Here is a 15,780-nt window from a genome sequence, read left to right on the forward strand (position 1 = left end):
TATAATTATTCTGTGTATCGTCCTTTGTACTGGGTGCTCAGCAATAAAATATCTTTTTACAAGAAGACTTTTTTTCTATCAAGATTAAATTTCTGATAATATTTTTATTAAAATTTCTATGAAATTAAAATACTCACTTAAGCTTTATATTATCAGTCTGACAAATTAAAGCAGGTAGGTCAACACAGTTAATAGAGTTTTCCAAATACATATTCTAGTTCTAAAAATGGCACTATTATATTTTGAAATACAAGGAAGGCTAATCTCAATGATCAAGTAAGTTTTTTTTTTATTAGGATATGATAAAAGAGGAAAGGCACAGAATATAAAAACTTATTCCATTATGAAAGCATTAAATCTTCTACGTTAAGGTAGTAGAGATGATTTTCAGAGTCTAATTGAGGATTTAATTGTGTGAAACACTGTCTGTAATGTACTCTGCCTGATAGACTTGATGATTCAGAAATGCTAGTCAACTATTTATCAAAGACTGTCCTCTATGCTGCTTGCCTCATGTGCTGATAGAACCTCAATAAACATGATATATTGCTAACAGATGCAGAACATGTCACTAATGAAAAGCACACTAATTCCATGAGGTTTTAATCCCTATTTTAATTTTAGCATCTCTTATTCTTAAAGTTCTAGTTTTTCTTTCTACCAGGTTGCTTTGAGAATGTTTTCCATCTTAGTTCCACAGTGTTGTGTTTAAAGTGTGTAGCTCACTGTCTGATTGCCAGCTCAATAAATGCTTAAATATTTATTTTTAGTAGTAGTATCATCATTTCATTTAATGTTTTTTATGGATTTAACATTCAAAATTACTACTGATAATTTTAAAGTAATTTCAAAATGCATTTGACCTATATATCTTTAAATCCATTTTATAACACTACATATTTTACAATATGTAGGGGTCCAAATGATTATTTGATTAGTATAACAATGTTATGCATTGATTTTTATTAAAATTATTTAACAAAATAATCCTAATAGTTATTATTGTATTTTTGATAAATAAGGATTTATTTTCTGTTTTTCAAAGACTCACGATGGTCAAATATCTCAGGATTGAAATTTTCTAAACTAGGTAAGAAGCATGGTCACAAAGATGCTTACATAATTAAAGATGGCTTTGTTACCAAAACATACTAAATAGATAAAAATCTATTTTATCACATTATGTGAAAATAAACATTTATCTTAACATAGCTACTTTATGAATACTTATGTATCATTTTCTTTTTCAAAAAGATGTGTACATTAGAAATACTAGCCCACAATCCCATGAGAATATTGTTGTAATACTGTTAAAAAGTTGTATATTGATGTGATTAAAAAGGTAACCAGAAGAGAATATAATCCTTAGCAATAAAGTTCACTTGCTTTAAATGATTCCTGCATCTATCTCCAGAAAAATAAACCACATCTTCCCACCCTCTTTTTTTTTTTTTTTTTTAATGTGGACCATTTTTAAAGTCTTTATTGAATTTGTTACAATATTGCTTCTTTTTTTTTATGCTTTCTGGTTTTTTTGGCCGTGAGGCACGTGACATCTTAGCTCCCCGACCAGGGATCCAACCTGCACCCCCTGCATTGGAAGGTGAAGTCTTAACCACTGGACCGCCAGGGAAGTCCCCCACCCTCTATTTTTTATCTTCTGCTCATAACTTTTATTTTTACAATGGGATCATACACTATATCTTGTCTGTACTTCAGTTTTTAATTATAGCAATATATTTTGAATATATATTCCATATCAGCACATGCAGATATACCTCATGTACATGTACTATAGTTTACTTAATCACTCAGTTAATTTATTAGCATTTCAACTGTATCCTAATTTTGCTATTTCAAGCTAATCTACATTATAATACATCTTGGAAAACTTCTATGAATATATAAAAGTAAATCACGTAAAGTAATTACAATAGAATAGCTGTGTCAACAATTGTGCGCACTTTGCATGTTAGTACATGGTACCAAATTGCTCTACAGAAAGTCTGTACCAATTTTCACTCCCAGCTAATTGTGTTTGACTATGCGCATTACCCCTCATTCCACTACAATATGAATATCTAAATTTAAATTATAGTACACTAAGTGAGAGCACTGGTTCTGTGCTTGGAGACCAAAAGTCTCCCATGTCATTATTCGGTACACATGTGGACTGTGACTGCTTAATAAAACCTATCCTCACAAGGAGCCTCTTATCTTTCTTTCCTGTGCAATCACTACCATGCTGGTGTATCCTGTTATTCATTGAGATGATGAGAGAAGTATAAGAAGCAAAGCTGTGATAATGAGAGGCCCGTGCACTGCGATGAAGACTGGCCCCCGCTTGCCGCAACTAGAGAAAGCCCTCGCACAGAAACGAAGACCCAACACAGCCATAAATAAATAAATAAATAAATAAATAAATAAACCCCAAGTTTAAAAAAAAAAAAAAAAAGAGGGCCCTCACTGAAATGCAACCATGCTGGTGCCCTGATCTCAGACTTCCAGCCTACAAAATTAAAAAAAAAAAAAAAAAAAAAAGAAGCAAAGCTTATGAGTTTTACAAAGCTTTCGTTAAAGCTTGGACTGCGGCAAAGCTCGTTCACTCTACAATTGCTTAAAAACACTCTAGCTTCATCTGAGTGCGCTGCCTTACATAAATTTCACTTGAATTCCTTTTGTCATCCCTTCTGCTTTCCCAGAATTGCCTCTATCAAGAATATTGGAAAATACCTAGAAGCCCAAAGCTTTCCCAAGGCTGCTTTATACTTGAATGCAAGGCTGTGATTGATATGAGACACTATATTCTCACAAGCTCTGCAAAATAAAGTTTGTTTCTCCACCAAAATAAGTTTAAGTTTCACCAGGGGAGTGCTCAGGCAAGTTACAATAACTTCACATTTTTCCTCAGATTTTTTTTATGGGTAATTGAGTTATGCAACTATTGGAATGTTAGTGCACTGACTCGCCCATGCCCAAGTTCATTTTATAGGAACTAAAAAACATCATAAAGAGTAAGACACAAAACAAAACAAAAGTTTTGAATTGAATATTACAGCTATAAGATGGACTATTCATACATAGAAATAAAAAAAATTTAAAGCCTCAGTGTTTGGGGATGAAATGACATGAACTTTGGTTTCAGAAATAACTGTTTAATTTTATGTATATTTCCATTAAGTTAAAAATCTGTATGATGAGTCCTAAATTAGGTATTGGCATCTTTCAGGCTAGTAGTTTTCCTAAGCATAAAATTCTATTGATCCTGTGTCTGGCTTATTGTACTTCAGGATAGAGTGCAATCCATTATCAAGGAAAGCAAAGCCATTAGATTCCTCATGCATTCAATTAGGCTATTACTTTATCTGTCTTAATTGATACCGCTAATAGTATCATATATAATTGCTCTATATAGGCAGAAAGAGGGGTTGTTAATAAGTCTTAGCTAATTCACAGAATGGCATTTAAGTTCTATCAGTAGAACTGTACATACATCCAAGATCAATATGTGACCTGTCTCCTCAGTCTTATAGGAGGTGGTGGAAAACAGTAACAAACTGGGTAAAGATAACTTAAGGTGTGTTGTACTGTACTTCATTTTGTTTTCATAGAAACACGTTTCCTTTTGTTGTTTTTCTTTTTTTGGTGAGTGATTATATAGGGATATAAGCTTGAGGTTTGGATTGATGACCAAACGGTTCTGAAATTGGAATCACTGTTATTCACATTTATGTTTAATTAAGTCACAAGAAATATGCATTAAAAGAAAACCTTGACTTAACAAATTACAACAAATCAAAACAAACAAAAAGATTAATACCCTTCAACCTACTTGAACTTACAAAAATACACTGCAGTATATAAACCGTGTAGAAAAATGCAGACTAGAGACTGTGTTAAAACATATGACTTTTTAAAATGTTGATCTTTGTTTAATGCAAGTTGCCCCATAAGTATAAATTAAGTGGTTTTCCTAGCTATTTTAACTCTATCAATGACATACTACTTAATTCAGCTTTATTCAATAAAATAGTTTCTTTCAGAAAAATAACTTACGCAGTCCCTAAGTATCTCAGTACCAAGTAATGCAGAGTGCTTTTTGAATTGATTGTCCTGATATCCTGACTGGAGTATGTTCTGGGTCTGGAGAAGAGAGTTGCCTAGTTGTCTGCAGTAGATGGCTGTACTACAGGGGAGATGGGGAGGGGCAAAGAGTCCCCCTCTCCAAACAAAGTATGCTTTGTTTGAGAAGCACACTTTCCCACTCCCTAGAATTGCTCACTAAGATGTTCACTTAATTCCGTTTCATTAAGTCAGAGCACGGCTATAGCTGAAAAGAAATTGAGCTGTAAAGAAATGCAGATTCTAGAAAGATTATCTGACATGTCCAAGGCCCTATCCAGCAGTTATTCGCTGATATATCATTAGATTCAGAATTCCTTAGAATGTCTTTTAATTTTTTGGTGGGGTGCTTAGATCACTGAACCATGAACTTAATTTAGAAAAATTTGCATAATATTGTGCTTTTTCAATCAATTTATGCAACGTATCTCACATGTTTTCAATCTGGAGAGAGCATATTTACAGTTACTTTGCAAAAGCAGTTTAAAAAAGATTTTACTTCTGACACCAAGATGCCCTCGCCTCAGAACTTTATAAATTTTTTCAAGTATTTCTACTAGTTCTTCCCAATGGAAACCATGAACAGTCTACAGCATTTTTACTGACTTTCACTTTCCGAGCAGTATTTTGCTACTAGACTGGAAAATGAGTGAAGAACAAATTGGAAAAAAAGAGCACCTCTCTATTTTCCAGCTCAGTAAGATCCCTTAATATTACATAAATTCTAAATGGTACAGCATGTAGTACTTGAAGAGGGCTTTGGACTTGAACACTAGATAAGTCTGTTTCTTCTTACAGAGAAAATTATTTGAGAACCTAGAGGACATTTCAAACTGTATTGCAAAACCACAAGTACGTAATTGCCTCATAGCTATTGTTTTGTTCAGAACAGTTTGGTAATTGAATAATACATATTCATTACGAGAAAAAAATCAGTTTCTCCTTATGAGGAACCACCTCCATAAGTCATCACCTCTTTTTCAGTTTCTTTGAACACAGTTTTCACTGGAATTGAGTTGTTTATCTTTTGGGGAAGGTGATGGAATATCTACGCCATATATAAGATACAGTAGGGACTGAAGTTTTTTGTTTTTTGTTTTTTTTAATTTTATTTTTGGCTGCATTGGGTCTTCGTTGCTGTGTGCGGGCTTTCTCTAGTTGCGGCGAGTGGGGGCTACTCTTCCTTGCCATGTACAGGCTTCTCATTGCAGTGGCCTCTCTTGTTGCGGAGCACGGGCTCTAGGCATGCGGGCTTCAGTAGTTGTGGCACACAGGCTCAGTAGTTGTGGCTCATGGGCTCTAGAGTGCAGGTTCAGTAGTTGGGGCACATGGGCTTAGCTGCTTCATGGCATGTGGGTTCTTCCCAGATCAGGGCTCGAACCTGTGTCCCCTGCATTGGCAGGTGGATTCTTAACCACTGCGCCACCAGGGAAGCCGGGGACTGAAGTTTTAATTATTTTTCCTTTGTATTGTAGGAGTTGTGAACTTTCACAGACAATTGTGAACATCCCAAAACTTCAATGTATATGCTGGGATCAACTCTCCAGCTGGGATCAACTCTCCAAGTGTTTGTCAGAAATGTACTTACAGATAGCTTAGGCTACTCCAAGCCAGGAGAGTTTGGGAAGGTGATATTCTTCCTAATGCACGCCCTGGATTGAAATATACCAGGAAAACACCAGTTCATATAGATTGGTAAACATAGCTCTAGAGAAAGAAAATCATAATATTTTAACATATTTCTTTTGAACCTTCTCTATTCTTTTACGTATTTTCTCAGTCCTTCAATATAAACCACATTTCTGATATTTTGGTAGGAATGCTCCCAAAATTTTAGTTGAAATATTTTCACATCATCTGTAGCAGATTTTATACACGCTCAAATTTCTCAATTCAGCCTAAAATATACAATATAAACTTCAAAGAGAAACAGCACATAAAAACTAAATTAAAAAAAAATTCAAGACGGATAGAAATAACTTATTTACATTTTTAACCTATAGATTCATTAACGAAAGTATATTTGGAAAATCTATGTGACTTTGCGTTGGGTGATGACTTTTTAGACAAACCAAAAACACAACCATGAACGAAAAAATCGGTAACTTGGACTTATATTAAAACTTAAAACTTCTGTGCAAAAGACACTGTTAAGAATAAGTCAAGACAAAATCTGAGAAAGAAATATTTGCAAAACATATACCTGATAAAGGACTAGTATCTAAACTGTACAGAAAACTCTTAAAATTCAACAATAAGAAAACAAACAACCAAATTAAGAAATAGACAAAAGATGTGAACAGGGAGCTTACCAAAAAAGATAGACAGAAGGCAAATAAGCATCTGAAAAATGATCAAGATCACATGTCATTAGGGAGTCGCATATTAAAACAATGAGATATACATCTATTAGAAGGGCCGAAATCCAAAACACTGATAACACCAAATGCTGGTGAAAATGTGGAGCAATAGGAACTCCCAGTAATTGCTGATGGGTGTGCAAAATGGAATAGCCACTTTGGAAGACAGTTTGGCAGTTTCTTACAAAACTAAACAAACTCCATACGATCCAGCAATCATGCTCCTTGGTTTTTACCCACATGAACTAAAAACTTACGTCAACAGAAAATCCTGCACATGGATGTTTATAACAATTTTATGCATGTCTGCCAACATTTGGAAGCACTAAGAGTCCTTCCATAGATGAATAAATAAATAAACTGTAATACATCCAGAGAATGAAATGTTATTCATTGCTAAAAGGAAATGAACTATTAAGCCATGAAAATACATGCAGGAACTTTAAATGTATACGACTAAGTGAAAGAAGCCAATCTGAACAGGGTATATACTGTATGGTTCCAACGACATAAAATTCTGGAGAAGGCAAAAATATGGAGACAGTAAAAAAATTAGGTGGATGCCAGGAATTCCAGGGGAAGGAAGGAAGTATGCATTGGTGGGACACACAGGATTTTAGTGTAGTAAAACTAGGCTATATGATACTATAATGATGGGTATATTTCATTATACATTTGTCAAAACCCACAGAATGTACAACACAGTGAACCCTAATGTAAACTATGGATTTTAGTTAGTAATATATTAACTCATCAATTATAGCAAATATACCATTCTAATGAAAAAGTTAATAGTGGTAACTGGGAGAGAATTTTCTGCTCAATTTTTCTATAAACTTAAAATGTCCCCAAAATAAAGTCGGTTTTTTGAAAATGCATTTGAATTTCAACTGCACTATTAGCGATGTGATCTTGCGCATTACAATTAACACCCCTAAATCTTGAATTGTTTGGTTCATAACCTTCAAAATGAGAATAATAATATTTACACATTGAATTTTTGAGAAAATTAAATGCAAATGCATTTAAAATATGTGACGCTGTGTCTAGTACATACCAAGTGCCCAATAAGTGGTAGCCAGGTCTATTATCAAGATAATGTACTTACCTAATTGATTTGTTTATGATGCCACAAAAAGAAGTGCTCTCTTAGGGATTAATCACGCTTCAACAGCACAAACATTTTAAAAATTAGGAAAAACTTTTCTTAAAAAAAGTCCCTTCTGCCCTGCTCTTTTACTGTTGCAAACATAGGATTCTCTAAACTGAAGAGAAATGTTCTTGTCAGGGAGAAAAAAAATAGAACTAATCCTGCTGGTAAGATCTAGGCAAGGGAGAGTGAATCCACTCTTGGCTGCCTATATGCTGACAAGTTACTTTCATCTACCTTTTTGGTGTCTTGTTCTCTGTCTTATTTTTCCTGATCTAAGATCATGGGATGGCACCTTCTATTTTTTAGAGGATTTAGTTACATTCTGAAGCAGGAGACTATTTGGCCTTTCCTTGCCTGGACTTCAAGGTCCTTGAACACCAAATCTGAAATTTGAAATTAAGGGAAATCCAAAATCTAATACAACCACACAAGTAACATCATCTTAGCCAAATTTTTTTCTCTTATTTCTTTTCAATGTCATTATCTGAAAAACATATTTCTGTGCTGTAAGCAGCATTTTATGGTAAGTATTATAAAACTGTTTAAATAGGGAACATCTATTACAATTTGATTTCAGTCTACTTTATCACTGATTTCTGTGTAACTCTTGATGACTTAGTAAATTATAGTAAATAGATATACAAATCTCAGATGTCATGACAGCTTCATAAGAATCATAGGTGTGATGAAGTAAAACATATATATTCATATTAAATTTAACTGTACTCTTTTCTTCCTCATTTTAAAATGAAAACATAAAGAAAAATGAATGTGTGTATATATATTTTTATATATATATATATCAATATATTTATTTTTATGATGAGGCATTTTTGGAAGATACCGTCATTAGGTTTGCTAAGCATTCTGAACATAATAAAGAAATAAAGAAAAATATTTATTCCTAACATGTTAGAGTAAATATACTTTTTCTATGGTGGAATTGAGAAATAATATCTGGTAATATATTATCTGACATCTGGTTGAATCCTGAAAGAACCAGAGGATTCATTTTTCCTAAAGTAACATTACTGATGTTCCCCTCTGTTATGGACTGAATGTTTGTATCTCCCCTAAATTTCTATGTTGAAATGCTAACCCTCCCCCCGCCCCCCAATGTGATGATATTTAAAGATGGCACCTTTGAGAGGTAAGTAGGGTTAGATGAGATCATGAGGGTGGTACTCTCATGATGAAATTAGTGACTTTATAGGAAGAGACACCAGAGAGCATTCCCCCCTCTCTCCCTTGGCAAGTGCTCAAAAAAGAGGCCATGTGAGCACACAGAGAGATGGTGACTGCCTATAAACAAAGAGAAAAGGCCTCTGAATAAAACCTACCTTGCTGACCCCTTCATCTCAGACTTTCAACCTTCTGAACTGTGGGAAATAAATTTCTGTTCGTTAAGCACCCAGTCTTCAGTATTTTGTTATGGCAGCCTGAGCAGACTAATATACCCTCCCAATACCCAATTCATTTTATAATTATTTATTCTCTATAACACTTACACTCTCTTATAGCTCGTTATACATTTTTTCATCCTTTTTATATTGTCCCTCTCTTTTTTTTTTAACCTAGAAGGTAATCTTCTAGGGACTTGTTTCATTTACTTGTGTATATCGAGCAATTAGAATACTGTCTGGCTACTGTAGGTATTCAATAAATTCTTGTGAAATAAATCAATGAAAAAATCAAGAAACTTAAACCACCTTCTGCAGAATTAAATTTTTGGCTTAACTTTTAATATTTTACGGTCATTTTTCTTCCTTTGTCTTACACATATATTCTAAGAATGCATTTAACAATGAACAATCTTAAGATTCCTTAAAAAGAATGTCTACGCCTTCTTGCTTTATTATAATGATTGAAGGAGAGAGGAGGCAAGAGAGCAAGCAAGAGAGAGAGAGAATACTGTGCTGTTACAGATTGAATATTCTGTGATAATAATATTATCATGAACCTTTGTGAACCCTCAAGTGTAAAAGCTAGAACATCAATGATGACTTTGAAGTTCACCATGTGCTCCTCCCAATCCTAGGTCCCATCTCCCTGCTTATCCTCCATATTGCTAAGCTCACGTCATATTTCTATCACACCGTCTTTCTGCCCTCTATTCTGATTTATTTCTTCACTTCCGTGCTCCAATTGACAATTCTCTTTTTGCTTGCTTATTTTAATTCTATCTTTAAGTGATTGGATTTAGCTTTCTTACATTCTTTATATAATTCCAAAATCTAAAGTCTTTAAAGATCTAAATCTATAGTTTTTGCTGAAACTCATTTATAAGGCATATTCTTAAATGGTAGATATATCTATTTTTTTACACTGGTACTATATATTAGATTATACCCAATTTGTGGCATTGCTAAGAAACTAAATTTATTCCAAGAGCACTTTAGGTTTGCTTTTGACTGGGAGTGAATGGGCACCGATGGGAAGCATTTTAGCATGCTACATGGGTCCTAGTTAATGCAGGCATCTGAGAACTGGCTCTTACACATTGCCTCTGACCCCAGATTTAGTCTTATATCCTGCAAAGCTGTAACTCTAGTTTTATGTTTGCTTATTGTTCACAATTCAGGTCTTGGCTTTTTAGTTTGTTTTGTTTTTTGCCAACTTAGCAATGATTTAAACAATAGAAGCAGAATGTTTCCCATTTCTTTTTTATCCCAATAAAGTTAACTTTCATTTTTCTGTATTGCAGTGCCCTAACTTCCTTTTCTGTATTTCCCCAATTAGGCTAAGATCCTTGATAAAGTGTGTCCCAGGTCCAGGAAAGAATTCAGGACACATGCACACTCACGCATACATCTTGGAAAACTCTATTTCTCCCAGGAGTTTCTTGAGGCCCGACTCAGGGGAACCCCTGGATACATTTTTGGGACAATCAAAAGACATTCTTTCACTATCTCCCATGAATGTTTTCCCTAAAAGAGCACTCCCTTAAGATCACAGATTGTTCTCGGTGGATCTTTCTCAGTCTTCTTGCTTTTAGTAATCACAATCTGTGACAGTAATAGAGGCACAGACCTCCCTCTGTGTCCCCGGAGCTGGGAGGATTGAATATATTGCTCCCCTTTATCTTCTCTACTTTTTCCCCTTAGCCTCCTCAGGACTAACTGTGCAAGACTCTTTTCTAAAGAAAAGAAACTAATTCTCATATAGAAAGGACAATTTAATACTAGGTATCTTGGAATTTCACTTGCAACTATACAGGAATTAATCCCTTTTTAAATGCCTACACTTTCACGCTGAAGAAGTCTCTGGCGGACGGACATTTCCTCCTTTCATTCCTGACTCACTTTCCTGCCTCACCAATAACATTCTCCTTCAGTTCTTAGACCACCAGTTTTACTGCTCTCCTTTGGGAAAACTGGACTTCTTCCACAGGAAGACACCATATTCTTTAAGCACTTTTCTTCCTCTTTTCCCTTAACAAAGTTTCATTTTTTAAAATGCGGTCTCAATTAAAAACTAATTACTGTAACCTTGTTTCACTTTTAGTTAGAGGTCAGGTGTTGGGATGATGAGAAGCATAAATATGGAGATAGTGGTTGTTACGCCCCAGTTCTATGGGGTGTATTAATGAGTCTCTCTCTTTGGCATTTCCCAATATTTCTACCACTGAGTACTAAAGCCCTCCACATTGCTTTATAAGTTAACTTATTAAAACCACTTCCTTTTCTCCTGCAGGAATAAAAGCTAATAAATTAACGAAAACAAATTTTCTCTTTTGGTAAAACTCTGTACTTACATGAAGAAAAACAGATTTATTTAACTGAGACAATCACTCCTTCCTGCTCTTTCTGGGGGTTGACAGGGACACAAAAGAACTTTACAAGTTGTAGTGGTGACATTCTTTGTTAAAAGGAATGACGATCTCTATTAATTTCTTCCAAATCCCTCTTTGGAAGAAGAGTGGAAGAGGCTGTTAATTTCTCAAGTGATACTTATTACTAGACAATACTATTTCCTACCTAAGGCCACCCAATCACAAGTTATTCGTTCTCCATCTCCTCTCCTCTCAGTTTTTGCTTTGTCCTTCTTCCTCAAAACATAAAGCTTTGCTCTCCAAACCTGAGGATTTTCCCCTTCTCTGGTCACTGGATAATCAAGTAACTGGACCCCAACTGGCACAGACAAAAGTCTTCTCATAGTTATGCATGGCTCTAAAAGCAGCCCTTGAGGGTAGCTATGAATTAACCTGATTTGTCCCACAATAGGTCTTAAAACATTTCTCTCTAAGCATTCATGAGTGATCACTGACATTTTTAACATAAAACATAATATCCACATTCATTTTAAAATGAAAAAGATCCCTTTTAATAAAAAAAAAAAACCCTTTACTTCTATTAGTAAAACTATTAAGAATAGACCACTTTGAATTAATGTCCACTCTTTGCATGGTTGCTGTTTGCATTCTGCACGTACTTCCTAATCTTTCCTCCTTTCAGACTCTCGGAAGTGGCAAGTGCATGGACTTTATAAATAATGATTCTAGGCACAGAAAAAAATAGAGAGAGAAAAAATGATTGTATATGAATAAAACAATAATGGTGCTTTTTTATTCACTATATTTTCTATAGTTTTAGAGTGTATGGATTGTGTTTTCATTTATTCAGTCTACTAACTGATCATTGGATCTCCCTCAGATGCTTTCTAAGGTTGAAACTTTAAAAGGTCATCAGGGGATGATCCTGATGTGAGAGAACAGGCACATAGGTATACATGTAGGTAGGGTAATATTAAGCCTAATTAGATAATATCTAACATATTTCTAAGTATACAAAACCTTTTATGTTTAGTTTTACATTATATATTCTGCAAGATTATTTTACAGCAGTGGTCCTCCATGTGAAGTCCCCAGATAGCAGCATCAGTATCACCAGGGAACTTTCAGAAATGCAATTTCAGTGTCACCCCCGACCTCAGAATGGAATGGAAAACCCACAGACAGGTGCCCAACAACGTGTGTATTAACAAGCCCCCCCAGGTTATTCTGATGCAAAAAAACTGAGAACCACTGGTTTAGTGTTATCCTAAGCCTAAATTATCAAGGCTTTTCTTCACTGAAGAAAATCATTAATCTTCTTTTGGTTGCTTTTTCTATCCTCTGAAGTCATGTATAATAGAAGATAATCTCTTTTATGAGATGTAGCTTTGAGAATCTATTTCATAAAATCAGCCCAAAGCATTAGAAGCCCTAGGCAGTTATAAATATACCTGAAAACATGTTTACTTTATTCTAAGAAGTTTGCTTTTGTTTAATTTATAAACTTTCAATTTAAGCTTTTATTTCTATCAAGAACCTTACTTACCCAACGTAATCTGAAATATACCATAATTCAAATAGCACTGTGTTCTCTTATCCATGGGCTCTTATTGTTAAAGTCTACTCACATAGCTGTTGATTTGGAAAACCTTTGTAGCTATAATTTGTGGTTTCAAGTTAAGGAAGAGTAAATGCATCAAGATGATAATCTGAATCAAAATGTCTACTTCCCCTGCCTACTAAAATCCGTTAATATTTTAATATGCATACGGGTGTATGCATGAACATATTGAAAAGACAAGAATGGATGATTTCAAGGGAACTGCATATTCCAATAAATAAGAGACAGAGGATGGAAACTGGTGTAGCTAAAATCCCAGTACAGAAGACCAAGGATAAGAAATTTTCCTCCAAAGTATACCCCGAAAATTTCTAATCCAGAAGTCATCAATTAAACAAGGCAGGAGGAAGCTTAGCAATTTAAACAGAATGTCAGTCAAACCATTCTTCTTCCTTTGTTAACACTGAGCAGAAGAAGCAATGACATTTGTCTTCAGAGTAAAACCAATCCTGACTTCCAAACAAAGTTCTCTGACTTACTGGGAAGTGTTGTAGTATAAGTTTTGCGGGCTCAAGAAAATAAAAGAGCACAATTTGATGTAATTTTGTGAATCACACCCTATCCATAAAAGGAAGAACAAAAGGAGGTAGAAGAATGGCATTCTGTTCCCCAGAGAGGTCGTACTGACAAACGAGACATTAGGAGAGACACTGAAGTCACTTACAATCACTCTGAGAGATGGGGAAGCAAGCTTGTTCAACCCCATATCTTATCTCTCCCCAACAATGACTAGAAGCAGTCTACTGACATCAGTGCTGGATATTAAATACTTCTGTCTCAACCTGAAACCCAATCCACTATCCTGTGCTTTAAGATGTTGGGGCTAGGGCTCTCCAAATGACAAAGCTCCCTTGCCAGCTAGTTCCCTTATAGGATTTTCCAATATGGAGTTCTGAAAAGACACTGTAATGCCAGACATTACACAACATGCAATTCCCTTTGCGTTTCTTATTCCAGTCCTTGTCACCCAATTTTTTTCCACTCTGGCAGCAGCATAATGTCCATTCACAAATAACAAAGCCACCAAGGCGGCACTTCCTCCTCGGTGATCTGCGTCCCCCCAACATGGAAATCCTCCTCCAACTCCACCCCTAGGAGAATGGATTAAAAATTGCAGTAGGTACGTCCAACAGAATACTACACAACAACTAAAAATGTTGAACAACTGCTACATGGATAAATCTTACAGACATTTCCTAGAGTGAAAGAAACCAGAATCTATTATTTGATTATTCAATTTGTATTAAGTTCAGAAATAGACAAAAAATAATCTATGCTGACAAGTCAGAATAGTGTTTTCTTCTACAAGTCATGTCAGGCAAAGAGCATGTGGGAAACTTGCAGTGTTCTGAAAATATATTCTATGTTTATCTGCATGGAGCTGTACAGGTACCTTCCTATGTAAAATCCATTGTGCTCTCTGTTTATAATTCTTAGACTTTATGCACTCACCATATATATATATCACAAAAGCAAGACAAAATAAAATAATAAAAACAATGATGATGATGATGATGATGGTAACTCATGTGGTTTATGTTTTCACACTGGATTACTAATACAAATGTTTGGGAAAAGTCAATGCTGTGAAAAAGTGGTTCCAAACTCAAAATCCCAACAATGAGAAAAGTGAAATAGTATTGAAAAAGTAAAACAACTGCATCAGAAGAATAGATAAAATGGGAAATAAATTTATAAATGTAACTAAAGAAAACAAAAAGAATTATTATTATAGACTCAGACATATTCAAGTGGTTATTATTTCTCTATTTTTATTTTGCCCTCACTCTTGAATTCTAGTTTATAATGGATATAGAATTCTTTGTTCAAAGCCAGATCAATTTAAAATATTTAAAGGAGTATGATTTTGAAACAAAGAAACAAAAACCTAAAATCAAAATATGTGTTTTATAAGAAATGGTAGTGAGAAAATACCATGGAAAAAAAATCAAAACAGATAGTTAAGATTACCAGTTGCACAACAGTCCAAAATATTAAAAACAATAATATATCACTGTTTATGACAAAGAAGTAGGTGGTGGAGTGGGAGAAAATGGAGTAAAAAGAGGCTATAGTTTATAGTTACTAATTCAAAATACTGGAAGAAAATAGAAGCTTAAACACATATAACTCAAAGCATAATAATAGATATATACAGATTTTAAAATACACACAGAGAGAGAAGGACTGAGAAAAAGACATCCTGAAAAATTCAAAGAATAAGTATGGGAGGTGGTGGAAGAAAAACATGAAAAAATAAGAAAAATATCCAAAATAATCTCAAAAACATCATAATATGTGTGAATTGGTTATATTTTCATATTACATTCTGAGAATACAAGAAATGTTAAAAATGACTAAACAGACAAAATCCAGCTCTATGCTATATTTAAGAAATATGAGACAAACAAAATGACCCAGAAAGGTTAAGAATACAGAACCAGAAAAAATATGTATCAAGCAAATATTAAGAAATAGAGGGCAAGTGTGTAAACACTATCAGACAAAGTAGAAGTCAAGGTGAAATCTTGAATAGCATATTCAAAGTGCAGAAAGATAAAGAGAAAATCTTAGAAGAAACAATCCAGAGAGTTGGAAGACACCGATTTATAGAGGGACAAGATAAGAATTATAGATTTGCTGTCCAAAACCATACAAACTAGAAGAGAGTAGAGTGAAACATCTAAAATGTTGAAAGAAAACCACCAACCTAGAATTCTATATGCAGTGAAATTATCCTTCAGTAATAAAG

The sequence above is a fragment of the Balaenoptera musculus genome, chromosome 5, assembly GCF_009873245.2.
Source record: "Balaenoptera musculus isolate JJ_BM4_2016_0621 chromosome 5, mBalMus1.pri.v3, whole genome shotgun sequence".
NCBI lineage: Eukaryota > Metazoa > Chordata > Mammalia > Artiodactyla > Balaenopteridae > Balaenoptera > Balaenoptera musculus.